Below are 13,295 nucleotides of genomic sequence, written 5' to 3'. Positions count from 1 at the left end.
GTGGGGCTGGAGAGATGGCTTAGCGGTTAAGCGCTTGCCTGTGAAGCCTAAGGACCCCGGTTCGAGGCTCGGCTCCCCAGGTCCCACGTTAGCCAGATGCACAAGGGGGCGCACGCGTCTGGAGTTCATTTGCAGTGGCGGGAGGCCCTGGCGCGCCCATTCTCTCTCTCTCCCTCTATCTGTCTTTCTCTCTGTGTCTGTCGCTCTCAAATAAATAAATAAATGATATCATCATAATAATAAATTTTAAAACAATAAATAAGAAGCTCAGAGTGGAAGAACTCATCATATTGTGGAAAACTTGCCTGAGAACAGGGACTCACCCTTCCCTCCTGACACCGTGGCTGACCCGTGCTGCTCCCCTTGCTGCCAGCCAGACTGTGCGACCAGCTGTGGCTCCACACCCTGCTGCCAGCCCAGCTGCTGCCAACCCTGTTGCCCCCCAATTTGCTGCTGCTGCACTCCCTTCTGCCAGCCAAGTTGCTGTGAGACCAACTGCTGTAAACCAACCTGTGTGACTACCTGCCGCTGCCGTCCTTGCTGTCTTCCAAGTTGCTGCTGCCCACCCTGCTGCCCACCAAGTTGCTGTGAGACCACCTGCTATGGGACCAGCTGCTGTAAACCAGCCTGTGTGACCAGCCGCTGCCCACCCTGCTGCCACTGGCCAACTGCGCAATGACCCGCACACGCTCTTCCAAGCCCCTATCGCCCCTGACTTTCCCCACCTAGGCAAGCGCACTTTGCTGAAAATCGTTAGCTGATCACCAGAAACATTTGTTCCTCATCTCCTGATTGGCGGGTGTTTACTCATGATAGAGTCTTCAGACTCATAATTACAACTCATTTCAAGTATAGCGCATATTGCGACCGTGCCCGCTCCTCTAGGGTCACTTCTTTTGCGTCCTTCCACCTCTACCCCCACGAGTCTCCCTCACTTTCCCAGTATCCGCCTCACATGATTTGTCACAATGGAGTACAGGGCTCATCACGCACTCTCCCCTGCTCCAGGTGTGGTGGACACAGCTGATGGAGGTCTGGCCTTGGCTTAAATTCTGAGTCAAGATCTTTATATCTTCCAACAAATCACTTAAAAGTCTACACTCACGAAAATGTCCTAAGTTTACGCAGTTGAACAACCGTCACTGATGCACGTGTTTTCGGCACTGCGCTCCTGGAAGACACCGTCTCCTCGCTGCTCACATGCAGTCATGTCCCTGGCAGGCAGCCTAATAAATCTTAATAAATTATTAGTCACCATTCATTCTATATTATCTGTGCTGTTTCTTTTTCAGGTGTATATATGTGTGGTGTGCATGCAACCGTGTGTGCATGCTAATACATGTGTGAGCGCCCGTGTGTGCATGCTAATACATGTGTGAGCGCCCGTGTGTGCATGTGCATGTGGAGGCTATAATCCTAAAGTATTCCATCCACCCCTTTTAAAATATTTTTATTTTATGGGGCTGGAGAGAGGGCTTAGTGGTTAAGTGCTTGCCTGTGAAGCCTAAGGACCTGGTTTGATGTTTGATTCCCCAGGACCCCTGTAAGCCAGATGCACAAGGTGGCACATGCATCTGGAATTTGCTTGCATTGGCTGGAGGTCCTGACATACCCATTCTCTCTCTCTCTCTTTCTCTGTATGCCTCCTATCTCTCTGTCTGTCATTCTCAAATAAATAAAAATAAACAATTTTTTTAAAAAATTTTATTTTATGTATATTTTAACAGGTTTTACTCTTATCCTCTTGCTCCTGCTCCCATTTCCCTGGGGGACCTCCTCAGTGGGGTTATGCTATTAAGTGTGGGGTCATGTAAGCTGCAGTCAGTCCTTGTGGCGTAGGGGAAAGACCAGTACCCACTCTGTGACTCTTACAGTCTTTCCTCCCCTCTCGCTGTTCCCGCACATTCCCTGAGCCATGGGAGGCCCCTTGGCAGTCCGATTGGAGCTGAGTTCTCTGTGGCCTCTGGACTTCTGCTGGGAAGGTTCTGGTTGATCGCCGTGTCGGTGGCCGTCACCTCGGAGCTGGTTGTCAGGCTGGCAGAAGAACAAGATTCACATCACTGCTTCCTCTGTATTTTCCCTGGGCCCTGGCACATGTGGTAGAGACAGCTCCACCATCCGCCCCTGTGGAGATAGCGCCTCCCATTGCCCTAGAGGTCACTGACAAGGCTAGACTGGCCAGCCAGTGAGCACGGTGATCTCCCTGCTCTGCTTCCCAGCGTCTCCCAGCACACACAAGATCTGCATGAGAACTAGAGATTGAACTCAGGTCCTCATGCTTGTGAGGAAAGCTCTTTACTCTCCTAGCTATCTCCTCAGCCCTCTTCTGGAACTCTATACTTTCTAGTTCACTTGATAGGAGAGTTACATCCTCAATAAGCCGGGCATGGTGGCGCACGCCTTTGATTCCGGCACTAGGGAGGCAGAGGTAGGAGGAACGCTGTGAGTTCGAGGCCCCTGAGACTACATAGTGAATTCCAGGTTAGCCTGGAGTAGAGTGAAACCCTACCTTGAAAAACTGAGAAACCAAAAAAAAAGTTTGTTTTTTTTTTTTAATGTACTATGTGATGTCAATGCATCACATATGCTAAGTGCAATGTCGTCCAGCAGCTCTCGGGACGTTTATCAACTGACATAACTGAAATATAAGACATAATAACTGCCACCACCTACCCTAGCCTCTGGAGACCACTATTCTGTCCTTTTATTGTCTGACTTTGACTATTGTCTAGCACATTTAAATAGAATCACACAGCATTAATCAGTCAGTCACATCTTTATTCAACTTTGACAGGCATTTAAGATGTTCACACATGTTGGTAATTATTGAAAAAGGCTGGCATGAACACAGGACATAGCTCTGTAACACTTTGACTTCATTTAGTTTGGATAACCATCCAGAAGTACAATGCTGGGCCTTATGGGATTTTGATTTTGAATTGTTTGAAGAATTTCCATGATGTAAATTTCCATTACACCTGCTACATCATCTCATATTCCTACCAGGGTACAGAATTTCACTTTCTCTGCATCCTTGTCTATACCTTTTTCTCATGTATTTTTTTTTTCCTAAAAATAAAAGATACAGGGCAGGAGAGATGGCTTAGCATTTACGGTACTTGTCTGCAGAGTCTAAGGACCCAGGTTTGATTCCCCAGTACCTACATAAGTCAGATATACAAGGTAGCACATGCATCTGGAGTTAGTTTGCAGTGGCTGGAGGCCCTGGCACACACACTCTCCTCTCTCTCTCTCTCTCTCTCTCTATCTGTCTCTCTCTCTCAAATAAATAAACACAAACACAAATAAAATATTAAAAAAATAAAAAGATACCATATTCCAATACTATAAATCTTCTAAGGTCAAAACATGCTCTAGTGTTTAATAGCATCTCATGTAGGCAAGACAACATGCATCATGTGCCTAATAAACTAGACTATGAAGGAGAAATGTCCTCCAACCGCCTCAGACTCAGCTAAGCATGACCCACACAATTACAGGTCTCTTACACAAACACAAGCTCCCGTAGTGTACCAAACACCTATGTCTTGAGAAATGCATGTTTATTCCCACAAAATCATCAACCAGAGTAGCATATGCCCTTTTAATCTTGAAGTTATTTCTTTGGAAGCTCGCTTTGCACAGATTGGCTCCATATCTACATACATTCCTTTTAAGTTCTCTCCAGAGACAATCTAAACTTTACTTCCTCTCTGAAAGCTCACCTGAGCACACAGCCTCGGTGGTGATACGTCAGATATGTTAAATTTTGTTGCCAGGTAAACACTCGCTCAAACCAAGGACCAACACTTTGTGGTAAGCAGAGTTCTGTTTCAGACATGACCCCTGCCTGGTTAACCTTACTGACATCCCGAACTCTGGCGACCCCTGGAAAATAATAAAGGATGGAGCCAGGCCAACAGGTTTTAGCCTTAAAGGACTTCATGCTGACCTGCTGTTTGGCCCTAAATTCATTACTATCTGATTATAGTACATTATCCCAACAAAATGCCTGCCTGGCCATGTTATCTTGGTCCAAGAATCATTTTTATATTCTGGATCAGGTCTGTAAGCATCAGTTTTCAAAAAGTCAAGAGTGGGAGGTTGTTTTCCAGAAGCTCAGGTCAGAGGAAGTGGGAAGTTGGTAATCACTAGGAGATATTTAAAAACTGTCTCTCTCTCTCTCTCTCTCTCTCTCTCTCTCTCTCTCTCTCTCTCTGTGTGTGTGTGTGTGTGTGTGTGTGTGTGTGCATTGCATTCCAGGGCATCTTGCTGCTACAAACAGACACCAATTGCTTGACTTTTTTTTTTTGTATCTGGCTTATGTATGCTTGAGAATTGAACCCATTCTGACAGGCTTTGCAGACAAGAGCCTTTAACCACTGAGACATCTCCTCTGCCCCAAATATTACTATCAGGCTCTTAAAAATTCTTTATGTATTTTCACACATTCATGTTACCATTTCACACATTGCATCAGGATGTCTTGCTACTGCTGAGGAATGCCCCTCTGGCTTTATGTGGGTGATTAGGGAATTAAACCCCAGGCCTGTAAGAAAGCCTTTAATGGTGGAGCCATGTCCCAGCTAACTGAGAATTAACTTCCATTACTCCATGTTACGAAGCCTTCCCGAGGTCTGTTGGGTAACTTCTCATCTAGTCTGTGTGATAGGATGACATCGTGTGATACATCTCAAAATCTACTGAGCTTGGATATTTCATATAAAGTGACTTAGCGGAATACAATAATAGACAAACAATATGGGTTGAATAATGGCACAGAGTTTATTAAGAATTTATTAAGATTGCCGGCACGTGGGGAAACAACTCATAGGTGAACAGGGAGAAGGGCGTGTCATGCAAAAATCCAGAGTACACTTCAGAAGAAAACATGGTTATAAAGATGCCTAAGGCATAAGCCTGTGGGATTTTACTTCTTGAGTTAGGGTCTCACTCTAGCCCAGGCTGACGTGGAATTCACTCTGTAGTCCCAAGTCTGCCTAAAACTTACAGCGATCCTCCTAACTCTGCCTCCTGAGTGCTAGGAATAAAGGCGTGCACCACCATGCATGGTTACCTATGGAATTTGTAATGAAAATGGTTTCTTAAGTTACTTAGTAGAAGAGATGGAGATCTTGCCTCTGAAAGTGAAATGAGGCCAGACATCCACATCAACATCTATGAGGATGGGCTGAAATATACCATACCTGGAGAAGGGACTGGGGTGGGGGTGGGGCGGGGGACGACCTCAAAGCAATTAACATGTTTAAATATGAACTGAAGATTATCAGATTATTTTTTTTTCTGGTGATAGCCTGGAGGTTTGCAGCAGAGGTATGGAGCGACTTTGTGCTTCAAGTCACGTGAGACAGAAGTACACCTATACAGATGTTGTTCATCTATGGGGATTTGGTCAGCAGGGCATGCTAAGGCAGATGGTCACACAGGTGGGTTTCCAGCTTGTGGTTGGGCAGCAGGTGGTCTCATGGCAAGTTGGATGGCAGCAGAGCTGGTAGAAGCAGGGCTGGCATCAGGGTGTTCAGCAGCAGCAGGTCCCACACGTTGGTTTACAGCAAGTGGTCTTGCAGCAGGTGGTCTGACAGCAAGTTGGTTGGCAACAGGGCTGGCAGCAGGGTGTGCAGCAGCAACTTGGGGCACAGCAAGGCTGGCAGCAGGTTGGGCAGCAGCAGCTGGTCCCACAGCAGGGCTTCCAGCACGTGGTGTTGCAGCAGGTGGTCCTGCAGCAGGTGGGCTGGCAGCAAGGGGAGCAGCAGCAGTCACTCATGGTGTCGGATGGGGAGGGTGGGTTCCTGCTCACAGGAGAGTTTTCCAGAATGTGATGGATGACTTCTTTCCATCTGGGCCTTTTATACACCAGTCCTCAAGGGTTGGACCAATCAGTAGGACTTGTCCTTTGTGTTTACAGCAATTTCTGTGTGTTTGTTGTATGTTTACTTTGTGTTTATCAAGGAAGAAGTCATTACTCAATGGTATGCATCTTTGGAAAGTGTTAGTCTGTTTCTTGTTTGGAGGTAATTTACTTGAACTATTTCAATTTAAAGCAAAGTTTCATTCCACTGGCTTTGCTGATTGTGGGATAGATCCCTTAGTCTGGGAAGGGCAGGGTAGTGTTTTATCCTTCAAAGCTTTCTTCCTGTGTCTGTAGATGTGAATTGTCTCTGAAGAGGGGCACAGTTGTGTCCTATTTACAGAGATGAAATTAATGCCTATTTCCTTGCTCATGCACCCACAAAACCTGATTCTAGAATGGTCCAGGCATTGGTCACCGGGTAAGTTCCTGTACTTGAGAATCTCAACAGGACCAAGACCCTTCAGATGCAGATGTCTGGCACAATGGATCCATAGCAGAGCAGAGCTGGGACAAATGGGTAGAGGCAGAAGCAGTACATTAGAGTCAAAAGTATCAGTGGGTGTGTGAATGACCACTGATCCTCGCTTCCTATACCAAGGGCTCCCCGGGAGGAACATGATGCGCGTTCTGTCATGAAGCTGTCTGACGTTCAGGCAACCAGGATGAGCAGGTGACTCCAGTGGTCACGTGGGTAGCAACAGAGTCAATGTTCTTAGGTCAGTGACATTTTCCTGTCTTTCTGCCTTTCTTTATTTTTATCCCCTTCTCTTTGTTTTGCTCTTTTGCCTCCAGAACTTCACTGTTGCTTGGTACATTTTTATTCAGTGGAAGTACAAGATTAATGGACATATACCTGATTTTCTTGAGGATAATATATGTGTCTTTTGGGTCAATTATTCAGATTAAAAGCTGTAAATTATTAATTTCACATTTGAGTGAATTAGGTGAATGTCACAAAGTCAGTATTTTGATACCATTAATAATGAAGAAATGGAAATGAATGTCATTCCCTACAATCATATTCTCTTACTCATTCCCAAAGGGTGCTCACTACTGTCTTCCTGGATTAATCTCTGACCTCTGACATCATATTATTATTCTTGGAATCTTGGCAAATCAAAACTAGAATTTGCTTCTGTGCTCATATGAAGATTGAGAGACTCCACTGTAGTTATCTAGATGAGATATTGTCATGACTGTGTAATCCTCCACTGGATGACTCTGACAATATCTATTTGTTGAATTTCCTTTAGGAAAACAGTTTGTTTGGAGTTTAGAACTAGTAAAATGCTGCTGGTGTGGATAGTTTTTGTTTCTATTACTTCTGTTGGCTACTCACCAAAGTCTAAAATTGCTCAAAAATCCCTTTGTCATGCTGGGCATGGTGGCTCACACCTCTAATCCCAGCCATAGAAAGGCAGAGGTAGAAGAATTGCTCTGAGTTTCAGGCTAGCCTGAGACTGCATAATGAATTACAGGTCAGCCTGGGATAGAGCAAGACCCTACCTCAAAAAAATTTTTTTTTCTATAAATTTAGTATTGAGTACCTTTAAATTTAAATTTAAAAATAAATCTTGAGGCTATTGTCTATTAGTAGTTCCATAGAAGCATAGAAAAATAAAGTAAATGTAAAACAGTTACAACCTCTTATAGGACGTCCCCATCCGTTTATACTGACTTGGCATTTTATATCATCATGCTGGGGCCAGGGTCCTGAGATTCCCTATGCTTGAAGCCTCCTAGCTCTGTAAGCCGGGGAAGCTAAGAAAGAGCTATTTTTTTCTTCCCAAATTCCAGGGAGAGGTTTGGTTTTTCCTGGGAGCTATAAGGCAGCTTTTTGATCCTGTCATTTTACAACTCTTTAAGACTGGAGAGGGAATATGATGGAAAGTGGAGTTTCAAAGGGGAAAGTAGAAGGAGGTAGGGAGTTACCATGGGGTATTGTTTACAATCATGGGAGTTGTTAATGAAAACAAATTAATTAATAGAAAGTTAAAAATAGTAGGAAAAAAATTTCTATTAGTTTAATTACTTTTAGTGTTCCTCCTGGGGGACACCCAACAGTAAAATGTGGTTATGATGTCTAGTAGACTCAATAGCAATATTAGCAGGAGAATAGACAAGTTGTGCAAAGGGAACTTCAAGAGAGGAAAGGTATACTGAGTGGACTGTGGCCTGGTTGAATATTCTGTGAAAATGGATGTGCATTTCTCAAAAGAGGTCAGCAGACAATGAATGAAGAACTGTGAGAGAAGGACCAGTGCTCCATAGTGAGACTCAAATGATGATTGTAAAGGCCAAAGTCAGAGAATAAGAACAGAAGGCCGGTCTCCAGAGGCTGGGGAAGGAGGAGGTAGAGAATTGGTCATCAGCGAGTATTAACTTTACTCTGCCAGCGGAAAAACTTCCACGGATTTTCAGGAGAACATTGTGCTAGGTATATGTGAGAAAATGATACTATCTTGTACCTTTTTAAATCTATTGAGTTTGTAGATCTCTTATCAAGTGAATTACCAATGTAGAAGAAAGACAAGATGGAAGGAATCATGAACAGAAATTATTAAAACTTCTTACTCAAAACTGAGCATGAAGGAGAAAGCGGCTTAAGAGAATCTGAGTCCCCAGCAGAAGAAGCATGGCTTGTAAGATGATCATCAAAGGAAGCTGTTCCACAGCCACGTCAGGAATAAGAGGCGAGGATGGATGAAAAGCCAGAGAAATGCAGTGTGGCTGGATTTGAGGGTGTAGTCAGGGGCCGTAATCCTGGTGAGTCAGGGATGTGTCAAGCTAGAAATTGCAAATAAATCCTGCACTATGGATCGTAGAATGAAAAGCCAAAGTCTTCATTTTGGTCCTCTGAATCACTGATGCGAGTGACTGTTTCCAGCAAAGAAGCACATTTGTGACTGTGTGGCAAATCAGGTGTGACAGAAGTCTGGCTGCGTAGATGTCACTCACTGAAGCGCTGGTCAGCAGCAGCGAGGCTGGTAGCAACTGGGTTCGCGGGTGTGTTGAATGCAGGTGGTCTTACAACAGGTGGTGTCACAGCCAGTTGGCCGGCTGCAAGGCTGGCAGCAGGGTGTGCTGCAGCAGGTGGTCACCCAGATGGGTTTGCAGCTGTTGGCCCTACAACACACAATGGTTTTGCAGCAAGATGGCTGGCAGCAGGGCTGACAGCAGCTGGGATGGCAGCAGGGTGTGCAGCAGCATCTGGTCGCCCAGATGGCATTAACCCAGGGGTCTTGCAGGAGGTGCTTTCACAGGAAGCCGGTTGGCAAGTGGGCTGGCTTCCCCTGCACTCATACCCACAGCTGGATTAGCCACAGCAGCTGGACTCACAGCAGCATGGCTGGCAGCAGGATGTGCAGAAACAGCTGGTCACACAGGCTGGTTTCCAGCTGGTCGTTTTACAGCAGGTTGTCTCCCAGCAAGATGGCCGGCAGCAGGATGTGCAGCAGCCAGTTGGGAGACAGCAAGGCTGGCGGCATCTGGGCTCACAGAAGGGTTTCCAGAAGGTGGATCAACTGTAGGAAGTCTGACGTCAAGGGGAGCAGCAGGAATCATTCATGGTGTCGGGTATGAAGTGTGGGTTCCTGTTCACTGGTGAATTATTTTTAATAATATGATGAGTTCTTACACACTCCGAACCTTTTATACATTAGTTCTCCAACATTTCCATATTCCACTTGTGTTTATCAAGGAAGAAATTGTTCCCTAATGTTACGAATTTGTAAAAGTGGTGAATTAGTTGATTTCAGAGTAACTCATGAGAACTTTTCAAACACATATTTTTAAACGGCCATCAGCCATCAGCTTGGTCCCGGCGTCCTCTGGGTACGTGCACCTCTGCTGTCCTGGGAGGGATGCAGTAGCTCCTCATGTACTGACCCGATCCTTTGTCTGCAGTGAGATTAGGACTTGTCTCTGGAAAGTGGCATGAAGCTGCCACATTCTCAGTGTGACCTGACTGCACGCTTCCCTGTCTTTTGTCCAACGAAGCCTGACTCCAGACTAACCCAGGCACCCAGCTCTCTATCAGCTCTTTCATATGCTTATGGTAAAAAGCCACATGGGATGAAGAGATATACAATGTAGATAACTGGCCTCCTAGTCCATCACAGTATAGACCTGAGAAGATTGGATTATTTTTCCTGTTAATATCATGATTGTGAAATTCATCAATGTAGCTATCTATCATTTGTCCACCTTCATTGCCCTATAATCTTCCACTGAATGAATTTGACACAGTTTATTTGTTGATTTTCCTGTAGAAAAATATAGCTTGTTTGTAGCTTGGGACAATTAAAAGTAATGCTTGTACAAATGTTTTTGTATAGGACCTTTGGCTGGTATATGTAAACATCTCTATTGTTTGTTTAACTGTGAAGACTTAGTCAAAGAATTCCCTTTTGAAACAAACATTTATTCATTTCTTTGTAAAAGTCTTGCCCATCTTTCAATAGATTTCACATACAAAGATTATCATTTTAAAAATTTTTTTTATTTATTTATTTGAGAGCGACAGTCACAGAGAGAAAGACAGATAGAGGGAGAGAGAGAGAATGGGCGCGCCAGGGCTTCCAGCTTCTGCAAACAAACTCCAGATGCGTGCGCCCCCTTGTGCATCTGGCTAACGTGGGACCTGGGGAACCGAGCCTCAAACCGGGGTCCTTAGGCTTCACAGGCAAGCGCTTAACTGCTAAGCTATCTCTCCAGCCCCAAAGATTATTTTTATGCTACTATGTTTTCTCAATTAAAAGTTGACCTTTGGGGAGGTGAGATGGCTTAGTGGTTAAGGTGCTATGCCTAGGAAGCCTAAGGACCTGGGTTCAGTTAACCAGTATCCACCTAAGCCAAAGGCACAAGGTAGCGCATTTGTCTGGAGTTTGTTTGCAGTGGCTGGAGGCCCTGGTGTACCTATTCTTTCCCTCTATCTACCTATTCCTCTCTCACGTTCCCTCTGTCTAGCTTAAATAAATAAATAAAATATTTTAAAAGTTTACTTTTATTGATCATGGTATACAGAAAAAAATCATCTTAATATCGAATATTGATTATAAAATAGTGTATTTTATTGGCAATTTCTTTATATATATATATATGTAACATATATTGATCATATTTGTCTCCCATGACCCTGTATTATGCCCCCTCCAGACTTTTCTCTGAAGTCCTCCCTCAGATGAACCCCCTTTTTTAAATTTACTTATTTGAGAGCGACAGACACAGAGAGAAAGACAGAGGGAGAGAGAGAGAATGGGTGCGCCAGGGCTTCCAGCCTCTGCAAACGAACTCCAGACGCGTGCGCCCCCTTGTGCATCTGGCTAACGTGGGACCTGGGGATCCGAGCCTAGAACCGGGGTCCTTAGGCTTCACAGGCAAGCACTTAACCGCTAAGCCATCTCTCCAGCCCTGAACCCCTTTTTTACTTTGATATCATATTGTTTTTTTCCTCTCACTTCCACATATAAGAGAAAATAAGTAACAGTTTTCTTCACTAATCTGGCTTATTTCACTTCATATGATGATCTTTATTTTCATCCATTTACATAGCTCCAGATGATATCATTTGTCTACCATCATGGATGAATCATTCTCTGTTGTCTGTATATAACACATGGTATTTATTCAGTAAATCCATGAGTGTGCCCCGGGGTTGATTCTATACATTAGCTATTCTGCATAGTGCTGTAGCTCTATGGTGATTGGTGTTTTTCTATTGTCTGCTGACTTTGACTCCTTGAGGGACATTGTTAGAACAGTATTGCTGGATCATGTGATCATTTTTTTTTTTTTAGGAACCCAAATCTGATTACCATAGGGGCAATATTAACTTATTTTTTATTAGCAGGGTCTAAGGTTTCTTTACCTCTACATCCTCAGTATTTGTTTATGGGTTCCTGGGTCCTTACTCCTGGGACCTGCCATGGTCCCCCGAAGGCACCCAGGAAACAGTGTGGGTTAGCACATGAGGAGAGAAAGAATCACTCCCAGGAGACAGTTGAACAGCTCTCTCAGTTTATTGTCAGTAAAATGGGTTCATAAGCACCTGAGGGCAGGGGAGGATCCTAAGAGGATTGGACTAACCAGGTTCATTTCTGATGCCTAATTAGCATATGAGGAAATTCATTCCAACAAGTAGGCAATGGCAAGGGCAGGGGTCATGTGTCCAGAGTCTCAGGGGGATAGGCTGTGTGAAGGCTGGTAAGGAGTTTCCTAGGCAACTGGCCAAACATTATGGGGCTATGTGCAGAGCCTAAATTCAGATATGCTGGGCTTGGAGAGGGAGTGGCCTCTTGTAGCCTGAGGGTCCTTAGCCATGCCTGGAAGCTCAGGCCCCTCTCCAGAAGGCTCCTTTCTGTGCCTGGCAGTGCCTGACATTTGTTGTTTGTTTCCTTGACAGCCAGTGTGACCTGGGTGAGAAGGAATTTCATTGCAGTTTTGATTTGCGTTTCCCTGATTGCTCAGGATGTTGAACAATTTTTCATATATGATTGGGTATTTGTAGCTCTGTGTTTGGAATGTATGTATATGATTGGCTCGTTTGTGGATTGGATTACTTTTCCTTTGGTGTTAGCTTTGTAAAGTTCTTTACAATTCTGCTTATGAACCTTCTACTGAACGAGTACTTGGCCATGATTTTCTCCTGTGTTGTAGGGAGTATCAGTACCCTGGTCATCACTTTCTTGTTTGATGTTGCAGTCAGGTTTGCTGTGCTGGCAGAAATCACCCAACCAAGAGCAGCTTTGGCAGAAAAAAATGGTTAATTTTGGCTTACTGACTCGAAGATAAGCTCCATGAAGCCAGAGGGAAACAATGGCATGAGCAGAGGGTGGACATCACACCCTGACCAACATAAGGTGGACATAGAAACAGGAGAGAGTGCAAAGCACTGGCAAGGGGTTACTGGTGATAACGCCCATAAGCCCGCCCCCAACAAAACACTCTCCAGGAGGCATTAATTCCCAAATCTCCATCAGCTGAGATCCTAGCATTCAGAACCCCTAAGTTTATGGAGGACACGTGTATCAAAACACCACATTCCATCCCTGGCCCCCATAAACTGGTAACCATCCATGATGTAAATACAATGCATTCAGGCCAACTTTAAAATTTCCCATATTTTTTTTTATCAATCTTAATGCTGTTCAATCATCCCCATAATCCATTGAATTTTAATTGAGTCATAATACCAAAAAATCCCCCCAAAATCTCATAATGGCAAGAATAAACACTCATAATGCAAAAGATGACACTGGGAAAAGCGAAGAAATATTCAACCATTAGAAGATTTAAACTGGACAAACATCAAAGTCTGCAGCGCCAAGTCCAACAACTCTAGTCAGTAAAAACTCTCCAAGTCCGACAATTCTAACGAGCAACAAGTGTCCGGAGTTTCCATTCTGCCTCTCCAGCTATGCTA

At 44.4% G+C, this 13,295-nt stretch overlaps 1 pseudogene; it reads right to left on the bottom strand.

Moving 5' to 3' along the window:
- Positions 1–5,785, bottom strand: part of LOC105943823 — a 34,523-nt pseudogene extending 28,738 nt beyond the window's left edge.
- Between the last annotated feature and the right edge of the window lie 7,510 nt (positions 5,786–13,295).

This window comes from Jaculus jaculus, chromosome 9, assembly GCF_020740685.1.
Source record: "Jaculus jaculus isolate mJacJac1 chromosome 9, mJacJac1.mat.Y.cur, whole genome shotgun sequence".
Classification (NCBI taxonomy): Eukaryota; Metazoa; Chordata; class Mammalia; order Rodentia; family Dipodidae; genus Jaculus; species Jaculus jaculus.
This window is presented reverse-complemented; position numbering and strand designations above follow the sequence as displayed.